The 26,777-nt window shown below is 37.9% G+C and overlaps 1 protein-coding gene across 17 annotated transcripts in view; it reads right to left on the reverse strand.

Annotated features, from left to right (window-relative positions):
* Positions 1-26,777, reverse strand: part of MRVI1 (murine retrovirus integration site 1 homolog) — a 105,391-nt gene that overhangs the window by 56,187 nt on the left and 22,427 nt on the right. For 2 of the 17 annotated variants that reach the window (XM_017825050.1, XM_017825048.1), the window contains exon 1: positions 9,446-9,745. The exons of 10 other annotated variants lie outside the window; for them this stretch is intronic. The gene's annotated coding sequence lies outside the window, so the exon portion shown is untranslated. 5 more of the 17 variants (XM_017825044.1, XM_017825046.1, XM_017825043.1 and 2 more) reach the window with 5 other exon arrangements.

Consider the following 26,777-nt stretch of genomic DNA (forward strand, 5'->3'; position numbering starts at 1 on the left):
AAACATCTGTTGCATAAGGAAAGTCTAATTGGAATGGCTGCCTCTACCCGGATGGCTGACATTTACTTGCCATGGGAAGAACCTGTCCACTAACAACGTTCCCATGAACCTGACTGACATGCCTGAAGAGCTGACTGAGCAGAGTCTATAGACTGTTCCCAAAGATTGCAGCAACCTCAGAACTTTTCCTTCGAGGCATTGCAGCCTCAATGGAAAAATCTGCAAAACAGAGGAGGGCCTGTGTTACAATCTAACAGTGCTCTGCACTGCTTCGGAAAGAAGACAAACATATGGGCTGCCACCAACTATTGGAAGTTGGTGTGAAATCACAGGAGAATTATCAGTCTGTAGCTTTCACGATCTGTTTCACAGACATTTACAAAAAATTTCCAAAATAAAGATATCAGTGCAAAAAAAAGACGGTTTTGTAACCTATATCTCCCTATCGTTAAGAAACGCGTTGTTTCTAAGCAGCTATCAAAATCTGTTCTTCAGGTATTGTATTTTAATGATTTTGTATCTTATCTCACTCATAACAAGCTCACTTGTCTCCTCTCCTGTCAATCTGGAGGGCCAAGGGACAGCTTTTTCTGTGCCTGGTTTTAAGCTTCTCACGTGCCCGCTTGCCAGCTGGCAGAGCAAAGAGGATCCACGGTGATATCAGCTCACAGGGGAGCCTTTCCCCTCAGCAGCTCTAAGCTGGGTCTCTCCTCTTACCACACCACTGATTTTCACTTGTAGGAACGTAATTCTTCTGCAGTCCTCTCTTGACAAATTCAACAAGTTGGACAAGTTCAAAGGGTATTCAGAGGGAATGAAGGGAGGGCAGGGAAGAAGGGGGAAGGATAGCTGGCTGACCACCAGAATAACAGCACAGTTTCTATTCCAAGGAAAACAATACCAAAAATAGATTTTGGAAAGAATAAATGCATAGCTAACACTCAAAGAGGCCTAGTGGACAATATATAATGTGAAGTGTGTCTCTAACCAACAGCCATATAATACTTCTTTCCTTGGAAAAAGCTTAGGTAGCCTTGCTGTCTGTTCAACTCTCCCTCTTTCCCCCTGCTCTGCAATAAGCTGGTGAGCAGTTCCAGCCAAAGCTGCTGCAGGGACTGGCAGTATCAAGCAATTTGCATTTCCATGGCAGAAGCAAGTTCACATGTACAGTGTCCAAAATAGAGACTACACAGAATAGTTTTTAAATACAAACCAAACCCATGTCATCAGTTGTGGTGAGGGTGCTACAGACACAGATCTAAGGAAAATCAGGTTTCTGTGTTTGAAGTATTTGGCAGTTTCACGAAAAATAAAAGCTACAGTTTCTAAGTTTCACACATCTCCTCCTCTGTTGTCTTCTCCCTCTCCCCAACTGGGTAATTCATATAACCACATATTCTCAACAGTAAAAGCTACCATATTGTAAATGAAGCACAGATGTGCTGATTTTACAGGCACATTATAATTTGCCACAGAAGCATCTCCCAATCTTGACATAAAAAGATAACTTTGGGAATTTTAAGAACAGTTTAATAAACAGGTATCAATAAATATTTATGGATCCAGTGTTCAGACTCTCCTATTAAATCTGTTTAAAAAATCCCCCAACAAGCAACAAACCAAACGCACAATCAGTGCTGTTGACATTTTTGTTTAAGAATAAACCCTTTTGAAAGGTGATTGTCCAGTTCTCTCTGCAGAACAGCTGAGAAGGAAAGTAAACAAAGAATCCCCATAGAAGTTGAGAAAGACACATCCTTCCACACTCCTGGAAGTTTGTGCAGCTGTAGAGCTACAAAATGTCCCATTTCTTAATGGTTAAAAACAAAATTGAAATACTCCAATTAAATCCCAAAGATGCTCAAAATTCATTACAGCAAAATACTGTAATGAGATTGCAAATACAAGCTAGCAGAAATGAGATGGATGCAACTATCCACATAACATTGTAACTCTTATTTTGAGAAAACCTATAATCCTAGTACATGGTAGTAGTTTATTCAGACTTTTTACAAAAATAAAACAGGCCAAATGTACTTAGAAGTACTGGAGAATTTAAGTGTACCCTCAACCTATACTATAGTGTGTCTAAGAATCACTTTATCTATATGTTTACTAGCATAAACACCCTTGAACAAGCATATTAATCAATAGATAACAAATGAAACAAACATTAAAAATATGTATTTCTACCACTGCTACATTCTTGCTATCAGACCTCTCAACTGGACTTCAAAGCATGTGTTAAGGAAAACACTTTAAATAATTATGGGACTGTTGTGGATCACCATAATCAAACTGACCAACACACTGTTCTGCAGTTCGAGCCAATTTCGAGGATTCTTCAAGCAAATTGGAATAAAGAGAACCAAACAGTTCTATTGCTTTCAAACAAGATTCCAGTTTTTCCAAGTCTTTTCCCCAACATTACTCAGTAGAAGAGAGAACAAGGCATAGAAATGTCTGAAGAAACCATTCAATTCCATAACTGAACTTGCAGCTGCCAAAATCACATGCCTTCCTCTATTGAAAATGCCTTGTGAAGGAAGTTGAATTTCCTGCTCTCTTCAAGAAGCAACTGAATTTTCAAGGCTTTGAGCCCCAGAGAGATGCTAACGATTCCATTAGCTACTATATAATTTCTTTTCTTTTTGATAGCAGGGTTCCCATAACTGCCTCAGGAACAAGGGCTTTCCACACTGACTATTGTAAGGGTACGGGGAGGTGCACTCTGTATTCTGATTTTCACATGATATCATGGGACTGAAGGAATTTAGAGAAAGGTCAACATTTTCAGCAGCTTGTCTTGCAGAGAAATGGGAACTTGGTCAAAATATTGAACTCTGTCACACAAGTCATGAAGAAGCAACTGAATTAAGCAGGGATCCAACTGTCCCATTTGACACAGCTACTTTGGGATTTATACTATTAGGCCACATTTTGCTCACATGTGACAGCACAGGGCACCTGGAACTATGGGGCAACTCTGCCCTCTAATACACTGAGCATCTCTGTCACATTCTCAGTCCCACAGTCTCCCTGTCCAGGAAAGGGCTGGTAATGCACTGTGGCAATTCGTACATAATTTTTGATATTTTTATTGCTATAGCAACCGAGTGTAGGCATTTAAACATAGCAACAGCCTTTTTATAGCACTTTCTTGGATGTCAAAATGGCACGTTGTTTTATTTTCCAAGCAGATGCTCAGAAGATAAGCACACAGGATGATTGTACAATACCCACCTTCAAAAGAAAGAACTTCACAATTTCTGAATCATATAAGCAGATAAGTGAGAGGCATATTGTGAGTTTCAAGGATTTTGTTGTGAGTTTAAAGGACTTAGTTCTGAGAAAGCATCTTACTAACTAATACCTGAGGACAAGATTAGGTGAAAAACCTGGTGGATCTGTGCCCATTTCGTAAAAAGCTGTATAACAAATCAAGCAGGTCCTGCTCTGAAGTGGAAAATGTTCCATCAACTCTGATCTTTACCTGTTAAGCAAAAGAAAAAGGGAAATTGTTTTCCTATTAAGTGGAGCCAGATTCTCAGGAGGGATCAAAATCCATTGAAACAGATCCTCAGTTCACGCACGTGGGCAAAGCTCCACAGCAAACACAGCAACGGCGATTTACAAGCGAGAGTTTGGTCTGCTATGTGGTTTAAGGAAATACAATTCAGCATTTTCATGCTAAGACTCACAGAATCAGAGAATTCTTAAGGTTGGAAGGGACCTCTGGAGCTTATCAACCCCCTGCCAAGGCAGGATCACCAGGGGCAGGTGACACAGGAACATGACCACATGGGTTTTGAATGTCTCCAGAGAGGAAGACTCTCCCTGGGCAGCCTGTTCCAGTGCTCTGCCACCCTCAATGGAAAGGAGCTCTTCCTCATGTTGAGGTGAAACTTCTTGTGTTTTAGTTTACAGCCATTTCTCCTTGTCCTGTCACTGGGCGTCACTGAAAGGGGTCTGGCACCATCCTCCTGGCACCCCTTTGAGATATTTATATGCATTAAGGAGATCCCCTCTCAGTCTTCTCTTCTCTAGACTAAACAGGCCCAGCTCCCACAGTCTTTCCTCATAGGAGGGATGCTCCAGACCCCTCATCATCTCTGTGGCCTCCCCTGGACCCTCTCCAGAAGCTTCTTTTCTTTCTTGTACTGAGGAGCCCAGAACTGGACACAGCATTCCAGATGTGGCCAAGTAGAGGGGGAGTATCACCTCTTTTGACCTGCTGGCCACACTCTTCCCAATTAACCCCAGGCTGCTTTTCTCTTGTATGATATTTTTTCTCTGGGGCCTTTAAATTCTGTATCATTTCTACAGGTGATCAGTAAAAGAACCACCACTTGGTATTTAATAAAATTCCTGAACACATTATTAGACAGGAAAATTCCAAACAGCAACAGGACAGATCTCCTGGGGGATCTTTAGGTATTATTCACCTTTCTGTTACAATTATATGTCAGCTTTGTATAAAGTGAGATGATTGATATGTGCCATTTTACCAAGAAAAACATTTAAAATCTGCTAAACAGGAAATGTCACAGACTTTTTAAAAAATGAATCTAACAGAAAATGTCAAAAGTTTCTCACACAAGTACAAAGTTTTTAATATTCCAGTGACTCTATTCCATTAGCACACAATACATGAACTTTGGAAGGGATATTTTAATGCTGTGCTTTATGCAGGAGAGATTTCAAACATCCCAAAAGCTCAACATGCAGATAAAAACTGAGTTTTACATATTGAGGTGTTAGAATATATCCCACAGATTCTTTCTCCATGCCTCTTACAGATATTTTAACTTAATTCATTGAGCAAACAGAGAGCAGTTTTCAAGTCTTCCTAATCTTGCTTCTAGTGCCTAAGATATTTGGGAATCCTGATACATCTGCGTGGTTTCCTACAGCCTGCTCCACCAACTACTGCACTTACTCAAAACAGCTTTTAGAGCAATGCTTATAATTATATCTACCAAAGAATAGGAATGATAAGTTTGTTAACTGCAAGAGCCCTCAGGGAGGTCAAGATGATGGGCACCATTATACTTACACAATATGTAGGTTTGCTTCCAAGAGTTTTCTAGTCTGAGGTGATGTGCAGAACATTGGCTTGACTTAGCACCTCCTCCTGGGACAAATTCCACCCTCCACTGCAACTAGGCCCTTAATTATTTCATGTTATTATCATGAGCCCAAAGGTCAGTCCCCTTCATTCACTATTTAAAAAGAAAAATACAGGAAGTTCAGTGGCTGAAATTGTGAAGTACGTGTGCATTTTTATACATTGTTAAATTATTTCCCTCCCTCTCCACCAGCTTTCCTTCAGCTTATGGCTAGACATTTTATTTTTATTTTTCTGTTCGGCAGTTACGGCACAGTTCAGCACAGCTTTGGAAGTTGTAACAGGAAATGTTAATTAACTTACTACACTTTATTATATTCTACTACGTGTATATGTGCACCTCCTTCTAAAAAGGCCTGTTCAGAGACATTTCAGAGAAACTGGGAAACATTTGAAATTGAAATAGTAGATTTTTCTTTTCCAAAATCTCAGAAAAATATCTCATTCTACAGATCCTGTAATTTGTTAGGGCATGCCTATAAGTCCAAAATAAGATGGGTGAAAATAGACCCACTTCCCCTACTCAGATTCTCCTATATTACAGACACTTTCCTGCCAACTAACCTTTACCTTTGAGGTATTGACTGAAAGCCTGAAGTCAATGGAAACTTTGCTGACGATTTCAAAAGCAGAGGCTCAGGGCCAAATTCCCCATGTATAATTTCAGCACTACAAAACATTCTGCAGAATTCTATAAACAGCAATGTTACTCAGAAGGCAAACACCTACCCCAAAGCAATGGGTGTACTTGACCCAGCAGCACAGATTTTCTATCGTGTATCCATTTCCAGGGTGCAAAACACTACAATGGGTAAGACAAGAGTGTGCAACTCCCACATAAAATGAGAGTTTGTTATACCAACTTTTCAACCCCTTTTCTCTTTGCAGAGATTGCAGTACCTAGCCCAGTGGACTCTATTTCATAGCCATTAGACAGCAGGTTCTGTTTGGACAATCACCAAGTGTATTTACAGGTAAATTAGGGGACAACACCGATTCTAAAGTATAAATTTGTATCATGACAAAACACAACAGAATATGCTTTAGCATTAGTTGGGGAAAGAAACTTTCAGGTTTGCATGGACACTTGCCATAGGTTAGCTGGCAGGTTTGCATGTTTCCTTCCCTGCTCCTCTCATCCTCCCTGCTCCCAGCAATCTAGGTCAGCGTTAAAAAAGATCATGTTCTACAGGCCTTACTTTTCCAAACCCACAGATGATCATATCTACAGCACTATGGGTCCCCAGTGACTTGTGATCCCTAAAGACTTTGTGTTTCCTGCATTTTAAGGGCAGGTAAAAGCTATTAGTTAGGGCCCGTGGTGGTCATTGTTGTCGTCAAAATCTTTCAGATATTTAATATATTTGGCAATTCCTAAGTAAAATGGAATTTCTCAAATTATTTTTCAGATTGTAAAATTAATGATAGGCACATTTAAATAAACTACAGTTAAGAAATAAAGAGAAAAAATTATTACATCTATCAACTTCAGAGAATTAAATCCAGGGATGCTTTCTGAGGCCAAGTTCTCCAACAAAACCTGAGGCTACAAGTCCTCTTGCTCAAATATCAAATCCCTTTCTCCTTTTCAGAATTCTTAGGAGATACTTTCCAGGGAGGGAAACTGATTATTTCAGAGCACTACCCTAAGTCACAGTCTTGGTTCTCCACAGCACACCATTACACATGTCCCTAAGCAGTAATTCATGCCTTGAGTCACTGGTTTATAAGCTTGCACAGATCCATCACCCACTCAGATTTCCTTTCTGTCAGTGATACTGAGATCCAAAACATCTCTTTGACCCACTTTTTAAAGGAAGCACAAGCAGAGAACACATCACAAGAAAAATCTGCTTAGTTTACAGGAAGGCTGCAAGTTAGGACAGAAAAGAGATCTCTCTCTGCCCACAAATCCCCCAGATCTTTAAATAACCCACAAACCTTGAAACAGTAAGCATTTTCTTTCCCCTTCCACTCATAAGCCATTTGATGCTTCTTTTTCCTGGACTTACACACTTCTCTAAGGACACCAAATAGACAAGACAAGAGAACTCCAGAACATACACATATGACCCCTGAAAGGAGAAGCTTTCACATCAATCTCTTCTCAGCACCAACTCCCTACACCTCAGTTGCCATACTTGGTCTTATTCAATTTTTCAAAAAGTTATTTGACACCATACTATCCTCAAAAGCTGTCAGGAAGCAGACTGATCCAAAGGAGGATGGAAAAGGCTGGTGCTAAACCCTGGAGCTATGAATCTGGCTGCTAGAAAATTCCCAAATTCCACTGTTTTGGTCCCAGATAAATAGATCTGTAGTTATTAAAACTGACTCAGACATGTAAAAAGATAGGAAGTGAGGAGGTGTACAAGTTTTATGTCCACAGATAATTCAGAACTTAATCCAGAAGGATGTAAGGCAGATGGATTTTTATAAGTCAAATACACTGATAATCCCAGGTACTTATCACAGTACTGATGTTAACACACAATTTTCACTATGTACAAATAAGCAACTTGTAGTTTTTGCATTAAACTACAGTTACTGTCATCATAATACCTTCACTGAAGGTAAATTTCCATATAGGCACTACATCATACATTAAAGTTACAAAATAAAAAAGAATTGTATGGAATAAGAACAATAGTTGCTGAAATGCCACAAGATATCATATATTAAAAACATATAACTGGTTCAGACTTGGAGGAGTTAGACACAGATAAAACTTGAGCACCTTCTAAAATACCATCTAAAGTTATACATCCTTGCTCAAGCTGAAGGGGTGCATAAAACATTACAAGTAACACATGCAAGACCAGCAAATCAGAACAAGGGCCTTTGGAGGCTATTAAATACAAGAATAAATACACTGGAGTGATTTTTAATTTCTACTGCTGGTTCCAATAAACTTAGATTTCTATGAGTTGTATGATTAGATTATCAAGCTCCAAGTTCGGTATAATTGCTGATATGGGATATAATTGTTGATTTAAAACATGAAGGTCAGATAGAATATTAACCTAAAAGTACTGAGCTGTGCACTAATGATAGTCTGGAGAAAAATGAAAGGAAAACTATTACAAGTTTTGCAACAGAATCTGAAATGCTTTAATGAGTAAGATGCCTCTGTCACATTCTCTTGAAGCTGGATGAAGTAAACTTTCTTTAAAGCATGCCCAACATTTACCAAATCAAATACAAATGCAGTAACTGTCAGCACTCACAGAACACTGTCTATGCTCAGAAGTCTAAATTCACCCAGTCTTTGCACAGCATAAACTAAAAACTACTGTCTAATCATTCTGCACAGATGGAAATTCATTACTGCTTGCAGAGAACTGTTCACCAGGTAAAGCCACGCTACATAGATGTGAAAAATCAACTCCCTTGCACAAACTGCTACTAATATGAGTTAGTAACAGAAACTAAGTCTTCCATTTCAGCTATCATTTCCTTGCACTGATCTCATTCTTTCATGTTGTTTACACACTGCTGTCTGGAGGAAAAAAAGACCTTAACATACATATTAGTAAAAAAAAAAAAGTGTTTTAATTTGCCGAGAAAATAAGATGCACTTCATTGCAGGGTACCTACCAAATAGCACAGATAAAACTGGAGACCGAAATATCAGGGAAAGTAAATAATGAGATTTTCTATACTAAAGCAAACATGCTTTAACATATGAGGGTGGGTTTGTTCTTTTTTCTGTACAGCATTCCAATTAGTCACAACTTCATGGTCTTAATTTACATCTAACAGGATTAAAACCAAACACACATTGTATAGAGAAATGGCTCTGGAAATGGTTTTATAACAGATAAGTTCCAGATGAGTAGGTAACCCATCAACGTGAACCACTCTGGCACTGTTAGAAGAATATGAGAAGGGAAGTCATACAATTTAAAAAAAAAAGATAAAAAGAGCCGTCTGAGACATATCTCTTTCTCTATAACATGTATTGCTCCTCACTAAGGCTCTCTATTGGTTAACAATACAGATACAGTATCTGTGAATTGAATTACTGACTACGTACCTTTATTAATCAAGTCTCAGCGTAATTAATACAGTTTTTTCGCCTTCATTCTTGTACACTCCCAAACAGCATGTACGAAGAGAGAGCTTTCATTAACTACACCCAGTTTTTAAGCAGCTAAAATCTGAGGTAGAATTTGAAGAGGGTGGGGGAGAAAAGGTGAAAAGAACCAGCCCCTCGGTATCACAACAACAAGGTACTGTACCTTTAAGGAGGGAACATGGTTCCGTTCTGCTTCACGGCTGAAAAAGAGCTTATTCTCCGTTATAGAGATGACTTACCTAAAACTTGAGTTATTCCTCTTTTTCCCTGAGGCCAGCCTCTCTTCACTCTGGGGAGCTTTTACCATTTAAGGTCAATGTTACATCTGGCTCTAGTAACTAAAGCCGAAGCAATTTTTAACTCAGAGATCCAACAGGCTGCCTAACATTAGAATGAGAGTTTAAATTTAAAGTAACTCTTCAGAAAGCCTTTCTTGCCTCAGAGAATTACAGAATTAAAGGCTTTCCTATTCTGGCATAAGTACTGTGAGTACAACACGATGCAGACATCCCATTAGCATTCTTCAAGTTCAGTGCATGTAAGCTCTACTTACTCATTTCTGATTAAAACAGGCAAGTAGGAAGAACAGATGAAACAGTTTACATCATGTTATGTTAACCCTTAGAATTTTTTACTGACACAGATGCTACTATTTTTCATTCCTCTCCCTCTCCCTCCCTCTTTGTTTGGTCAGAAGGAGTCTAAATTAGAGTGCAAATACAAGGCATGTGAACTTTTAAAGAACGTTGGCTTCAGTCCAGTTTATGGGCTCTGCTCTCCACTTGCAGAGTAGGAATAATTCCTCTTGAAGTCCACAGAAGTTGCTTGCATCCCATGAGAGAATGTAGCTACAAATGGGGCATGAAGAGGGAAAATAAACCCAAAACATTTACCACACTATATGCAGGTACCTGCAGAGGAGTCACGTGCATGTGATTCAGAGCATGTGATTCAGCTCTAAAACAGACACAGATCTTAATCCAGCCCTTTAGCCAACTCAGACTATTTATTTATAAGTATTACAATGGGTCCTAACTAAGAGTTCTGCTTATGCCAGGTGCTGTAAAGTTATTAAATATAAGCAAGCCAAACCCTGTCCAAATAACCTTTCACAACTGGAGGAGACAAGAGAGAAGAGGGTGGGAAATGTCAAAAAATTGCAGCAGACTTTGTAAAATTATTGGATAGTAAGTTTGGAGGGGATATATCAGGACTATTTTAGGAGAAAGGAGCAAACAATGATAAACTTCCTTTTGAAAGAAGAGCAGTGAGGCAGAAAGAGATCACACAAAGGAAACTAAGGATTTGGTGATTTGATTTGGAAAGCACACTCCATAGGGGAGTCATGCATGGCAACATGAGGATGCTGGTAGGAGAAGAGGGCAAAGATGAGTTGGTGGCAATTTAGCACAGTCCTGTAATATAAGGAAAAAAATATTCCACACTTAAGATATTCTTAGTTCCCAAAATCGACAGTAAAAAAAGGTTCTGAAAAACTTCTCTAACATTTGCATTTAAGCTTGGCCCCAACATAATGGGAGTAGGTTTTCCAAATCTCATTTCAGGTTTTGATGCCCACTATCCACTGACAGTCCTTTGCACCATTACTGGCTCTCTGACAAGGCATTCTAACATACCTCCTTTCATCTCCTTGAATTACTATTTTATTACCCACAAACTCAAGTTCTGAAATAGACTTTTGTGACTCAGCATGGTTTCAATCTTCCATCTAGTTGTCCGCAGCTACAGAATTTTTACTAGCATCTGTAATTCATCATTTTTCAGTTTTATTTTCTCAAAATATCTAGGCCACAAGTGTCAAATATTTCATTTGTCTACAACAGAAGTTGTGTTTCTGTTAAATCTGTATTCATCCCCATCATAGCAACAACTGCTTTGAAGCCAGTTTGGGCAAGAACAAGTTGTTTACTGCCTTTTAGCACTACTGTCCTCTGGGAAATAAAACTTTTTGCTTAAGTTGGTTGTTCATTGGCCTAGCATCCTATAATCACTGTTGGCCAAATTTAGCCAAGAAATGGAGGTCTCAAAATATTTTCAAGTTCCCAAAAACCTGGTGAAGCCAGTAGCTTGTAAAGCAGATTTAAGCTATTGCCCCTGCTATGGGAGAAACCTACAGTGACAGACTTTTGGTTCTGTTTTGCTTGGCCCATCCACTTGCACTACACAAACAGAACCCCTGCTGTTTCTGTCGTATTTAGGGGACACAGAAGGACCCTGGAGGTAATCACAAGAAGGGGAAAACAATGCTTCCATTAATCTTCAGCTCCTGAAACTGCTTGTATAGTCTATCCTATAGCACGCTCAATGCTTTGGCAGGTGATTTGCCCAGAGATTTCTTTAACGTCAAAGACCTCAGGCCAGACAAAAGTGAAACTTGCTAGCTAAAAAAAAATCTAAATTTTTGAATGAGGAAATATTAGCATCTAAAATTTAATTATTTTAGCTAGATTGCTAAAATTGTATGAAGAATGCACAACAACATGTACCATATAAGAAAAAAATTTCATTTGTTTGCTCTGTTTTTTAAGATCTGGTGATACCTGCTGCTTTTAAAACATTCTAATGCAGGTGGCTGGCCACCCCCCCATAACACAACATATTTATGTTGCCACTATTTTGGTGCTGTATTCCCCAGGAATGGCATAAAATCATTCTCTTATAAATATTCTGAAGTTTTTCAGAGTAGCTAGATGTAGTTCTCTGGGGTTATATACGGTTTGGTGGTGGGATATGCCCCTCTCACATCAGTTGAGTTCCCATTTTCTTGATTTTCATGGCTCTGTGACTTATGAAAGCAGTCGTGCAGGACATACCAATGTCAGGTTTTCATGAGTTGGGCTCCCCAAGTTAAAAGATTTTTACTTGTGCCTTTGAAGAGATAAACACAAGCACTAAAATCCTTGTCTTACTGAAATAATGAAGAGTTCTGCCTCTGGGGCTGAAGTGTAGGTAAGATTTCATCCAGGGACTTCACTTTTGGGGCACAACCAATTTTAAGTGCAAGTTTTGTCTGAGCAACAGCAGACAAGTGATCTTGCCACAGTAGTTTTTTTCTAGTTTTACCTTTAATTGGGCAGACTGGGATACAAAAACTTTTACTCAAATGGCTTTTTTGGGTAGAAATAGTTGTAGGTGTTTTGGAGAATTCCCATTTTTTGAGATTTATTACTTTTTTAATTATTATTGTCTTTGAAGATTTTCTGTTTCAGGACTTTAAAATGCATTGCATTAAAATGTGGCTTGTTACCCTTTCTGCCCATACATACTCACCATCCATAATGACGAGTCATGACTACAGGCTCTGTTTTTTATTTGGTGACTAAAGTATAAAGATTATTCATCAGGCAGGAGAAAAATTTGCAGCAGAAGTGATAATATTTGCACTTAAAACTGGAGTTCTATGGCACAAGCTTTCATATTTCATTTTCAAACCACCCCAAAAGGATTTTTATCAGTTAAGACTTTTGTCCCACCACATCTAGAATGCATCTCTGTCAATGTCAGGTCCACCTCGAAAATAACAATGAGCACTGGGAATTTTGTTTATGGAATCAACAGAATTAGCCATTCTCATCATCTTATTTCTCAACTGTATGGAAAAACTAGTTAAGTGAGTTAAAATTTATGTCCAATTTTTGCTATGTCCCTTCACTTTCTTACAGAGAATTTTTTTGCTAATTTAAATATTTAGTCTTGCATCAGATTTGTGTTCTCTGTGGGTTTTCTGGCTTGTATGTTGTTAACATTGCACATAAAAGTGAAGTCACGTTATCTCCCCTGCTGGCACCCGTTATGCAAATCTCCTTCATGTATGGAATTCTTATCTGCCAGCTTCGTGCAGAGAGGAGAAAAAAACCCCAAAATAATAACAAGTCTGATCAGTAAATACATGAAACAAAAAAAATACGAGGCAAAACATGCAGTAAAATTTCTCCATCTGGGACTCACTCTGCTGAATACTAAATCCCAAATGGAATCCAGAATAACTGAACTACAATGGATGCTGGTTCAACAGGATGATATTAAGTCGATACTCACTCTGCCAGTCAGCTGAGCAGCTATGCTGGATCATTATGCAAAATGGAACAAAACTTTATGGCACTTTAATAACATTTATGCAGCAACTTTTCTACATGAGTCTTCTGGAAGGCAGGGGATTTGCTTCCAACTTTCTGCAGCAAAAGAAAGGCACTTCAAATGAATCAGAAATGTTAAATTAAAGAATATTCAATTGCAGAGCCTGCAGAACAAGGCAAGGAGGTGTGTGCTGGAGCCCAGCCACCCTAAAGAAAACATCTATGTTGACGAGAGTGTAAATAAAGTTTGTTTTGAGGGCATGCTTTGAGGTACAGATGATCCTGTAAACTAGTCCATGTTACACAGAAAGACTCGAGACTTCAGGGAGAAGTACTCCAAGTGCCTGCAAAAACCCTACTCATTAAGCCTTAATGAGCCTTTTTATTTTTAAAGCTAACATTTTCCTCAGTCTAAAAATAGCCAGCTAATAATCTCTATATGAGAAACAGGCAGAGTCCAAGAAACAAAATGCCAACTTGTTTTCTAGCATTCATTGCCAGATCATCAATAAAATGATCCAAACTGACAAACACAGTTTAAATGGCCAAGTCTTTCAGGACAAATCTTACACAAAGCATCTGCAGCAACCATTGCATTTTCATTTCTCATATTCATGTCTTATTTTTTTTTTCTTCTTCCTCCCTTTAAGAAAGTGGTTTTAAAAATGAAGTTCCAATAAAGCACCATATTAGGATGTTTATAATAGCTTAAGGGAAAGCAAAACAGTATCAGAAATTTAAACCTTTGTGGGCAAGGAAGTTACCCTGTTTCCATGCCCTTAAAACCTAGCCTGCCAAGAAGCTAAATATATCAAATATTTTTTAGCACACATGGAGTCTTCCAAGGTCATGGATGCATTTCATTTCCTCTAATTAACTGTTTTCTGAGGTTCAGCCCTAATTTCTGTTAATAGTAATTGAAACCTTAGCACATGTGCAAGCAATGTGTTTAATACATTGTTACATGATTGTCCTGTGTTCTACAGGAAAACTGTTTGGGAAGATGACCCAAATGAAAAAAAATGCACTTTTAGTTTTAATATTTTTAAGGGGAAAAAAAAAAAGGAAAAGGTTTTCAGTGAAAGAAAATAATCCAGAAGATTTGACACAGTCATGGCACTGGGTGAGTAATTATCCATATAGAACAGGTCCCACCAGAGCTCATTTTGTGTTTTGATTTTGGGGGGGTAAGGGGGTTAAAATGGGATCTACAATAGAAGGATTCCAGAAAAAGAGGAGTGATGAAGTTTGAACATAACTTTTCAGGGGATGTTTTCAGAAAGCTGAAGAGGTTAAAAATCACTGTGACTAATCTCTATCTTACCTTGTCTGGGAGAAGTTAGACAGAAATGAAGAATTAGGAAAAAGAAAATTCCAAAGGATGGCAGGCTTCTCCTTCCACATGGATGTACATGCATACTACAGCAATCTGAAGTATAAGTGGACTGCTGCTGCAAAGTAATCTAGGCCAAAGTAGTAAAAGTTATACTTCTCCCTGAATTCAGAATTCATATTGAATTTGGACTTCCTATCATAGTCCAGTCTAAAAAAATGGATAATTAAAATATTGCAAGAAGATACTTTAATCCACAGAAAGAAAAGCATGACTTTTCTTAGGAAAAAGATGCAAGACAGACTTTTTAAAAAGGGCTTAAACTGGCATTCCCTTGCTGAATTAATCCTAAATAATCCTAAATAATGATTCTTAATCACACGTGAAACTTGATACCTGCATATCCCCAGAATTCTTGCAGACCCAATTAACATCCTTAAGGCTTTAAGAATTATTTGCAGGGTGAAGAGTACATTTGCCACATGGTAAAAATAAATTTATCAGGAAGCAAAGCGGGAAGCTTTTATTAGGGACACCGTAATTGCTCTCCATTCCTACAGCAGAAAGTAAAAATAAGTATAAACTGTGATCAGAGACTGATTTTGGTTAATACTTGTTTTCAGTGTTGGAATTTTACTTGTTTTTCATTTATTCTGAAGTTTTCAAGCAGCTTGTGAAAAAAAAATATGGACAGAAAACTTATTGTACTTCTACCAGTAGAATTTTAGAGAAAAGCTTTAACGTACATTTCTGTTGACTGGATGATTGCTGTCAGACTGTGGCAGGGTTCATCAGCTGGTTCATGTCTTTGTACTTTTCCGTAGAGAATTTTAAGGTACTGCACTTAAAAAAGCAAATAAAAAAGAGTATCAATAGGAATGCCTGTAGATAAAATTGTCTGTCACTTCCTACTGCAACACTGCAGCTTTGCAGTTATTTGAGATCTGACAGAATTGTCATCATTTGTGTTAAAGTGTTTGGCTTCAAAATGTTAATTTTCAGCCAGCATGGTTCAACTGTTTCCAAAAAAAAAAAAAGGGGGGGGGGCAAAATTTGTTATATAGGCTAAATACATGTAAGAACATTTTAGGAAGATTTTAAGGAAGTAACTTGATGTTTTACAGAAAGGGGATTCAATTTGGGGATGCAACCACGACTTCTGCTTGTCTCTTTGGAACTACCCTACTTTTAAATTTTGCTAAAAGTCTCACTCAAATAACACATTTCTACCAGGCAGATGTTAAGACTTTTGCAGTTTCAGAATACAACATTAATTGATTATGCATATTCAGATCACCATATGTACATAGCTAAATGTTTGTCTGCATCAAAGCAGTGCAAGAAGAAAGCTGGGATTAATAGAATCGTTTATTCTACTTTTTCGTAGCTTCACACAGAAGTAGCTGTTGGGTAGAGGACTGGTGCTTCATCCTTTGCACTCATTTAAAAGGATGCATTTCCAGTGAGATTTTTTTCCCAGATAGCCCCTAAATCACACTGCATTTTTGTCATGCTTCCAGAACTGCCCAAAACACTGACTTGTTGCAAGGATATACCAGTATTGACATGAGACTTTAAAATTATATTTTCTTTGCCTTCCACACTCCCCTTTTTATCCTTCCCTCTGATCTAGATTCTATCCTTTTCACCTCAAATCTAAAACCTGATAACTCCTCTCTACATTTGTTCCCACACTTGAGTCTGATCATATTTTCCTGGTGGGTGTTTATTGATGAGAAACCAGTGACCTATTTTTCTGCATGTTCTCTTCCCAAGCTTCTCTTCAAGATGAATGTCCTAGTTCTAAAAGACAGAAGTGGTTTTGTTCAAAAACGCCAACAAACTCAGGTTGGCTTGGTTTTTTAAAATTATGAGCAATATTTTCTATTTTTTATACACATATTCACAGAATTATAAAAAGTAAGTGTTTATCTGTTCTTTTAAAAGGAATGTTAAGCCAAACAGCAGTCTTGTATAAAGAAATTCAACACCAAAAAAATCTGATGAGCAGGTACCCTAACCTATATTTATATAAAAATGTATATATTTATATAAAAATCATTGTTACCTTGTGATATACTGAACTTTCACAAAACAAGAGACTGACGTGCTTTTACTAGGAAATTCATATTTTGAGTTGAATCATGTCATACTGCAATAAGGCAACAAAACACTCACCAGTGCTGTGTTTAAATCACCAGATCAAGTGATTCTGCTTTTTGAGATAGTGTTTACTTTATTTAAAACATAGAATCTTCATCCACAACAGTTTCAGGCCTTTCTTTCACCTATTATCTCATAACATAAAAAAAATAAAAATCCAAGACAAAACCAAAACAATTCCAATATTATTTGAAGATGTGAGAATCCAGTAACTTAGATGAGATATGGTGATCCTGGAATGAAGAGGGTTTAACTAAATGTTAAGCATATTAATTAACCCTGGCTCAGAATATGGGCAGAAAAGTATGATTATGTTTAAACATATCCTGTAATTATGCATTTTTACATTCTGTTACCTTGCAGGATGCTTTACAGCTCACAGACAATATTTATTTTCTTCTTTATAATATAGCTCATTTGTTCTCCTCACATTTATTAAAGGTTTGTCCAGTTTCAAGGTGAGGGGCAGCAGAAAGCAGTCCTATGCATTTCTTCCTGCTTATCTTTCCTGAATGGCCCAACCATTAAGTGGGAAAAGGATTTACATATCCTGTACTTCATGCTCAGAGGACTAAAGCTGCAGCAATGATCCAGGAGCCTTCTGATGCTGCCATTGTAACAAAGTTTAGCAATAAAAGAAATGGTCAGTGTGATATATCACTGTGCTGCACCTGAGAGTGTCACAGTGTCATGCTCTGAAGTGGATATTTTAGCACAGGATACCAACACTGACAGGTGCTCAGTTCTCCTGCCAGTCCTAGAATGGAGCGAGCTCTTGTTTTCTCTTTCTCCCTCCAGTAGGGTTGGAACAGAGTGGAAACAGCTGTTCTAATTTTATAATAGACATCTAACAGGGCAGGCTGAAAACAATCCACTTTTTACCCCCTATCCCACAGATGTTCACGGGAACATCTGGGCTTTTACCAGCAGGATGAGAACAGCTGGCAGCAGCTTGGCTTCTGAAGCCCCTTCTTCCACCCTGAGGGGGATTCACACACAGATGGGCTCAGATCCCCCGCACAGTGCACTATAAGGAATGTAAACACAGCATGGACAAAACCATGCTCCAATCCTCCACACAGTGATGGAGGTGGCAGTGATGTAGATTTTCCCAAACAAATGTTTTCCCTAGAACAAGCTGCATAGCTTTGACCAGGAGAAGGAAGGAAAATATTTGTTATTGCTTCATCATTCGCTCTTGACTGACATTAGTTGCATTTGCAGAGGATTTCTTCAGTTAGGGAAAATGACTACAGCATTCCTTTTTCCTAGAAATGCTCCCACTGTTTCTGGAGACAATCTCATGACTTCACAGTGTTTCTATTTTCCAGAAAAGCCATGTATTTCTCCTAGCTGCCTGCATCCTTTTCAAAATCAGCTCGAGAGTTGAATCTTATGACATCTGGTTGCTGGTTTCCCTTGCCCTTGAAGTCCGGCTACAGTACAACACAATTAATTCAATCACCTGGTCTTTGTGGGAAGAGCTGGATAATGGAGAAATAAAACAAGAAGGGGTATCAATTGTAAAATAGCCAATTCACAGAAAAAGTGCTGAGTTGCATGACACTGTGAGAGAGGCAAATGATAGAGCTGTGGAATTATGGCATTCCAGGGAGCCTGAGGTTGAAATACAAATCACCCTTTTTTGAGCTGTTGCTCCAGACTATGCAAATGCACTTATAACTTCATTTACTTGACATATTTCTTTCCCCCACCTTAATTTTACACTAAGATGACATTTTTCTTTTGAAACAATACAGAGTTTGCAAAACAGTTATTTCCTCAAGGAGAATACTCTTCTTGACAATCTTCACTCCTCTTCCTGCACTGAAAACTGTATTTTTTAGAAACAGTTTTATTAATTCTAGAAAGCATTTAACTGCATGGGATAAAGGAACTTGCTCAAGGCAGCAAGAAAATTAGTTTTTATTTGTTGATTCCTCAATCAAAATACAATAAAATAACTCTCACTCTTGTCCTCATCCTCAGAACCCCCTTGGTGGTCTTTCATATCAGAATCATTTATGCCAGATATTAGTTATGCCACAAGCCAAAAGGTTCTGAATTGAAATATTTTTAACGCTGCTTTAACAGTATTGTGACATGGTCTTGGTATCACATCATAATCCTTTTTAATTGTTGTTGTTAATTAATGTCATTAAAATATTCAAGCAATACCACTTACATTTATGCAGCTCCAGGCTGCAATTTGCATGTGATTACTCATATGACTTTAAAAAGGTTCATAAAGTACTTTTTACACTCAGTTACAAGTGTGAAATACCACATACCAAAGGCATTTACCTAAAAATATATTTCTCTATAAAAGTCAGTTTATACAATTAAGTGTAGTCCATAAAAAAACCCTTTCAGACAGGTTTGTAAGGGTATTTGAGGTATTAACTCAAAAATTAAAAAACAGAAAATAAAAAAAGCCACCAAACCCTTTTTTTACCTGGTTCACAAGCATAAATCCTAATTTCTTATTGAGAAAAAAGCCAGGGAAAATAACAATTGCACAGAGGTAAATAAAACCTGCTGATTTTATAACCACAAAGTTAATAATCCCTTCTTTTGAATTCTTAGTCCTCTTGGAAAACCAGGTGGTTGCAATTTTGAATAGAAACAATTATAATTTTTAAAAGTTTTGTCCAGAGAACCCCAGCAAAAAGCACTCTGCTCCAGCACATTGAAACTCCAGGCTTCAAAATGCTGCTTGTTCACTCCAGGATTTGATCCCTCTTTGGGGAAATCCACAGTTGGATAAAACCTTCTGATAAACTTTTTAAAACTTGCTTTCTGTCCTGCTTTGATGCCTCTTAACAAAAACCCCAAACGACCATGCTCATTCTGTTTTAGTCGAAGACTTACACGCTCTTCACATTTACATTTCTTAGACTTGTTTCCAGTTTTAGTTTCTGAAAACTAGCAAGGCTGCTCATCCTTGTACTCCTGAATCTGTGCTGGATTGTTGCATTTTCTTATCAGCTCCTCAAGGTCTGATCACATAAAAATATGTATTGGTATTTGCTTACACAGCTATTGCTGTTCTGCTTTCATTGCAAACGAAAAAAGGAAAGCTGTGTCTGGCAAAGATGTTTTTCCCAATTGATTCAAATGTATTTCTATTTAGATAACATTTTGTAACCCAAAATACATTAAAAAAACCCTTTAACTCAGATTTCTCTTTTCACACATGGTTTCTTATAGTGACTGAGTTTACATCCAGCTGAAACAAAGCTCTGAAAACCTTCAGTAAAAAGCAAACATTTGGGAAAGATCAGCATGAGTTGGGAGCCATTCAGTCAATAGGATAAAGTGCAGAAAAGCTATTTCAGCTACAGAAGAGAATATGCACAATTATTTGATATCAGGCAAACTAAGACATAAAATCTCCTTTTATCAGCTTGTCATCTTAAAAAAAAATTAAAAATCAAATCTTGAATGAGCATGTACAAATCCCATACAATTTTACAAGGTACAGAGATCAGCAGATATGTGTGGCTAAGCCAGTGCTCAGCATAACTCCATGCTTTTCCCTTGGTAAGGATGCATTAGCTAGAGCTAGATGTAGCTATATAAATAGTCTGAAACTGCACTGGACTTTTATTGCAGCTTCAGTAGAATTTGATCGGCTTGAATTTCATAGGGATTCATTCAGATCTGGAACAAGAAAAGAATCTTTTGTGTTCTAAAATGAAAACCAAAATAGCCAGTTACAACTCAATTATATAGCAAAGAGAAAGAAAGAGGAGGAGCTGCAATTCAGCCCCTGCCTGGGCCCTGCTCTCCTGCAGTTACACATTGGCAGCCTGGAAGGGAAAGGCAGGGGCAAGAAGCACCACCACCTGAAACAAATAAAAACCTCTAAACATAACCTGGCAGGGAAACAATAGAACTGTACACAGCAACTGAACAACAGGTTATCTGTGCACTCTGGAGAACATTCCTCTCAAATCCAAATTTGGCAGCCAGTTAAACAGGAGTAGAGTGACCGTAATTTGAATTTTACATATCAAATTCTATTAAAATTCCTTTGATTTGTGGCAATAAGCCTTCTCACCAACAGGAATCCAGCCAGACTGAAGTGCATCATGCTCTTGCATCATGGATTGAAAAAAAAAAGGTAATAAATTAATGACAAGCAGAAAAGACACTTACAGACACTTTTTAAGCTTCTCTGCTACATTTTTTACCACAAACCATGTGCACACATGCAAATTAAGTGGAAGTCAATGGAACATATGTAATGATTTGTGGAACTGTTATATGTGTATACCAGTTCATACCACAGTATTACTATGAAAGTTGCTGTATCCATAGAAAAAGTTGGGTTTTTTTCTGCTAGTGGAGTATATGCTCACCAAGCCAGGAACAATGGAAAACACTGAAATGTCTTTTCTGCTCCCACTGAAAAAATAAATATTTATGATATTGGCTAGAGTTAGAAAGAGCTGCTATTATTATCCTCCTGAGGAATTGCATTTGGGAGTCTTCCTTAAACAAGGGGAAAAAAAAAAAGAGATGGAGTCTCTTGGGAAGAAGTCATGAGTCATGACTAAGTCCACAGAAACAAAGAAGAGACCAGCATAATCTTCACAAAACTGGAAAAGGAAAACAATACAAAACAGGCAAGGTGAGGAGCAGAAACCTAGTCAGGGTTGTTGGATGAACTCCAGGGTATAGAAGAGAAATATTATGACAGAGGTTCATGAACATCTTTCATCCCCCTGAATGTTTCAGGCAGATGAGAGAAGATATAGACAAAAGGAAGATTTTTTTCGTTGTTGTTGAAATTGGGTATTTTTCATGCCTTTAAAATAAAGCTTCATGTTGTTTTAAGACTCCCTGAAAACTCTAGTTTCTTGTATGGCTTCTAGCATTTTTGGAAGAGGTTAACTGTAACCCTTAGACAACATATCCATGGAGCAATGTGAGGAATTTGTTAGTCAGTTACTTGCCCTCAAACAAGACAGAAAACCAAACATTCAGGATGTTTCCCAAACAGATGGGATTTAGATTCCTACTACTGTGAAGCAGCAGCAGAGGAAAAATGCCAGAGCCAAAGGAGGAAAGCATGTCAGTGCATAGTAAAATCCTTGGAAGCCACTGCCTGTGGGCTCAGGAGTCTAACAAAAGCCTGAACAAGAAGAGTATAATCACATTTGTGGAACAATTGCAGAGCAGATTGTTTGTTTAAAGCCTTATAAGCATTAAGTTGTGAGGTACCTCATCCAACTATCTATTGTTTGCTAAAACATACAGTGAATTCCAGTTTATTTCCTAGGCCAAGAATGAAAGTAAGTATCAGCATGATTAAAACCAAACTATGCTTGCACTATAGAACAGCAAAATGATTCACTTATCAGATCAGTGCCACATAAACAAGAAAATGTCATAAAATAAAAGCACTATTTGAAAAGTTCAAGGATTTCCTCAAATAAAGCTTAGGATTATTTTCCTTCTAAGAGTGACTTAACAGTTACTTGACATTTTGCTATCCACTTTTTTAACACTTCAGTCAGAAATCTAAAGATGCCTTTGGACAAAATATAATTCTATATCAAGTGTGGTTACCAGAGACCACCTCATGTCCCTTCTTAGCATGGTAAAATTGCCTTGCCTTTTGTGTGCACCTTAATTTGCTTGTATATTTTGGTGACATGTTATCACAGGTAAATTTGGTTATATAATGGCTGACTGGGATTCTACTCACCTGCAGAGAAATAAATGGTAAGAGTTTACTTACAGTTTTCATGTTCTGTCCCCCTGTTTATCCAGATCAACCTATAATCCGCTGGATTTCATATGCTCTGTTTTTAAGAGGAATTCTAATATTTTGTCAGGAACACTGTTCTTATAAATCAATTAGACATGGGGTGCAACAAGTACTTTTTTAAAAAAAGAATTTTTACTAAAGAACTGCTTAAAAGTGGGTGCATAAAACCTCAGCAAAACCTAAGTGAAACCAAACAGGAAACTGGGAGCTGTCACCCATGCTGTCACTAGGGCTAATAAGATGTTACTTCTTAGCCAAATCAGAGGAATTTTAGAACAATTCTACTGACTGATAGAATGATTTAACTCTTGCAAGGCAGAAGAACAAGGAGAGGGGCAGAAGGGTTGTTTGCATATCCATGAGAGAACGATTATACCGTATGCAAAGGAGGAATGTTAAGCAGACATTGTTCACAGGAAAGGACCTGAAGTTAACAGAAATCCTGATCACAAGTTAACATATTTCACAAACAGGATTATGGAATGTTTTACTGATGAAACATTTAACGAAAAGGGGAAAAGACCCCAAACACCCCAAAAAGCCTTCAGCAACATGAGAATTAATTATAAGCCAGGAGAAATCTAGAGCCACTGAAATCTGACCCAAATGTGTATCCAGACCCTAAACCAAATTACTGAAAAATAGTTCAATGTTTTCTATCCTGAAGACACATTTTATGCTCTTTTCAATCATTCAGAGACAATTAAAGAAACCCACATGTGTTCTACACTCAGACAACCTATATATGAAATTTTAAGGAAGGGAAGGAAGAAATAAACTGCAGATGCTCTTTTTAAACCTATTAACTGTTGAACCCATGTGCTGTCTTCTCTGGGATAACTGCATGTTTACCCTGCAGGAGCAAATTTATTCTCTTCCCTATGAACTCAAAGTCATTTATTGACTTTTTAGAAAGTCCTCTTTTGAACATGTCCAGTCCTAATGCTCTAGACCAAACAGAGCTAAGCCAGCTTTAAGTGAGATGCTGAAGATGGTCTGGGCATTGCAATAACTTAATTAGCTTTGTGCTGCCATTGCTGGGCTAGTGCTGCCTTAGTACTGGTATGTCACACTCCAGACTATGGTGAGTGGGGCTCACAGTTTTATAAATCCTTGCAAGGCAAGTCATCTGAATAAGCAGCCTGAATTATCCTAGTTCAATGTAGTCCTTGTATAATCCTATATTAGCCTACAAAAGTGAGATCTGGTGGAGCAGCATGCTCAGTTGATCTGATTTACACAAGTGTAAAACCAGAAATAAAATGAAAATATCTGTCTCAAATTTAATCCCTTACCTTGCTGAGGTCTCTCTTGTTTCTTTCATCTGAGGTGGATTCTTCACATACAGAGTAATTTCTTTGTTCACGTTGAGGAGATAATGCCACACCTCAAATACCCAGCTACGACTATTTAAACAGTGTTTTTGAATGGCATGAGAAATGCTCAAATGGGAAAACTTTGCAAAAATGTTGTCATCCTCTGTACAAGCAGGAATATAGCATCTGCATTTGTCTTCTATATAACTCAGGCAACAATATCCTGGCAACCACATTTCAATGGAACAAATCCAGGTAATTAAAATGACTAGATCTAGCATCCATCTCTTTTTATCATCCCACTTGATAGACCAGACTTACTTAGTCATTTGGGAAGAGATGGTCAAAAATCTGCTACATAGAGCTAAGTAAGATGTTATCTGTCTCTGAGCTCCAGAGCCTTTAATTTTGTTTGCCATTGTCCATTTAGCTGTGTCTTTCACAGCACCATCTTGCTGAGAACTTCAAAAATGAACTTTACTGGTTTTTACCTTACACTTTGCAGACATGTGCATGGTTTGCTGGATTTCATTAGTGCTTCACTAATAACCCTCTCAAGCTTTGTATTTTCTGTATAAAAGGCTAAAAGGATTGAATTCATGGCACTGATAAACCACTTGATACATTAACATCCTGACTATGTCTGCTCATTCAAACATTTCACTACATTCCTAATATATCATTAGTTAAAACCTTCCACACTTCTGCAACTGCACAGCTTAATCCCCCTGGAGAAGCCAAACTACTACTAGACCAAGACAATAAAGCTTGAGTTCAACAATAAAGAGTTTTTTGGGTTCCCTTTATTTCCATGGTCACATGAGCAACTGTTCTGGCCTGTACATTGACATCTGGAGACCTCAGCAGTCACACCATTCCTCTGAAAGGGAAAACAGAATGGATACTACTCTGCAGCAGAGTACAAATCACACCCCTCTTGGTCAAATCAGACCTCAAACTGACTGTTGCAGAAAGTAAAAGAAGTGATCTTGCATTTTTTTTTAGATCCATAAACGTAACTGTAAAAAACCATAAAAATAACTGTAGGGATGTATTTTATCTACATATCTACATTCAAACTCTTTATCTCTAGGATTCAATTCTCAGCCTTAGATACCATGTGACGACCTCATTGTCTCGAAATAAGCACCAGAAGAGGTGTTAAGAAACAGGCCTTATGGTGACAGGCACAGCAGAGCCGGTAACCTGCAAAAATATTCTGCGTTTCCTTGCACTGTGTCACCTCAACCTTAGACCACAGTCTAACCTGTTACAACTACCTCATTCCCTTCCTGAAAAGTAAAAACTTGATTAATGGAGAGGAAATTTCTGTTCTCACTATTTATATCTAAGGTGACTGGTACTTCCACAGTAACCCATTTTAGCAAAGTCAAATACCCTGGGGGAACTCATGAGAAAGTAAGGAGGAAAGAAAGAAACTAAATTCCCTCTTCCAAGAAGGTCGACTCGTCATTCCATTTTTCAAGCTTACCTTCACAACCATAACTATCAAATGCAAATAGGTTCAATTGCACAATGTGAAGAGACTGTATTCCCTTATTTATATTTTGCCTGATTAAGAGACTAACCTATCACAATAGGTCATGTGCATGAATAAATTTGGCTTTCGAATATGTAGAAACCATAGCCCTGCAAAAACACACAGATCCATGGTGCCAGTTTTTCTTATGGACTCATTGGAAGAATCTGTCCACCCAGTTATTCTCTTTTTTCTTTTCAAAATTTACCTTGCATTTTACCTGGCCAAGAAAGCAAAAATATTTCCCCGTTTGATTACATGCTCAGTCACTACCAGCTCACATTTCTACTGCCCAGTTACTGTGCTGAAACTTAAGCAGGAAAAAGCCTGCCAGCATTTTTCACACTTACAGCAGAAGAGGAAAATACACCTACACAACATCTCCTGCTGCCCAAGTGGACAAAACACAACATGTCAACAGAAACAAAACACATTGCTATCAGCTTCTGCACAGAGGGTGCCCTTCTAGCATTTGGAAAGGGCAAGAATATTTTCATTATGAATCATGAAGTAGAGCAGCTTTTGCTACAGATTCAAAACAAATAGCTCACACCATTTCATCTCTGTAAATACAAGGATTGCTTGAAAAGGCTGGGATATCTCATCTAGAGAGACTACAACAGCCTAGCACAAAGGAATAAATGGGAGCTGAAGGATTCTTTTTATACTTTTACAAGGCTACTTTCAATTTAGCTTTTAAATTATGTTAAGATTTTATTCTTTTCAATAGCTTTTATTTATTGGTCTCACTTCTTTAGTCACTCTGGTGTTTTGAAAGTTACTGTCAGTTGTTTTGCAGCTTACAAGCAATTCATCACATGGAAAATGAACAGCACCAGTCTGACAAATTTGACTTGAATAGTAAATTCAAGATGCAAATGCTGTTTTCTTCCTACTGCATGAAAGAAAGAAGCTCTCCAAAGGAGAAAAGACAAACATTTATAAACAACTAGCAGTAGTTCCTAGTGGGGAAAACAGTCCCACTGTCACATTGCTCTACCAAACCTCACTTTGGTGAGAAGGTGGCAGCTACAACCACCAGCAATCAGCTCTTGCCTCTGAAACAGAGGCACGTTTGCCTGTTGTTTCCACATGTTGCTCTGTAGTGAGCACTTCCAAAAGCAATCTTGAGAAAAGAGTGAATGTGCAGCTGAGTCTTTAGGAGAGCAGTTACTGCATCACCTCCCTGCAGTGGGTGCATTTCTCACACCAAGTCTGACATTCTTTAGAGACTATAAAAGGCAGCAACAGATAAATTAATGGAATTTTTAGAGCACAGCAATAAAAGGCTTTGAATTAGCAAGAAGCTAAAAAAGGAAATCAAACTGCCATTACATCAGATG

This window comes from Lepidothrix coronata, unplaced genomic scaffold (genome assembly GCF_001604755.1).
Source record: "Lepidothrix coronata isolate B3197 unplaced genomic scaffold, Lepidothrix_coronata-1.0 Scaffold115, whole genome shotgun sequence".
Taxonomy (NCBI): Eukaryota; Metazoa; Chordata; class Aves; order Passeriformes; family Pipridae; genus Lepidothrix; species Lepidothrix coronata.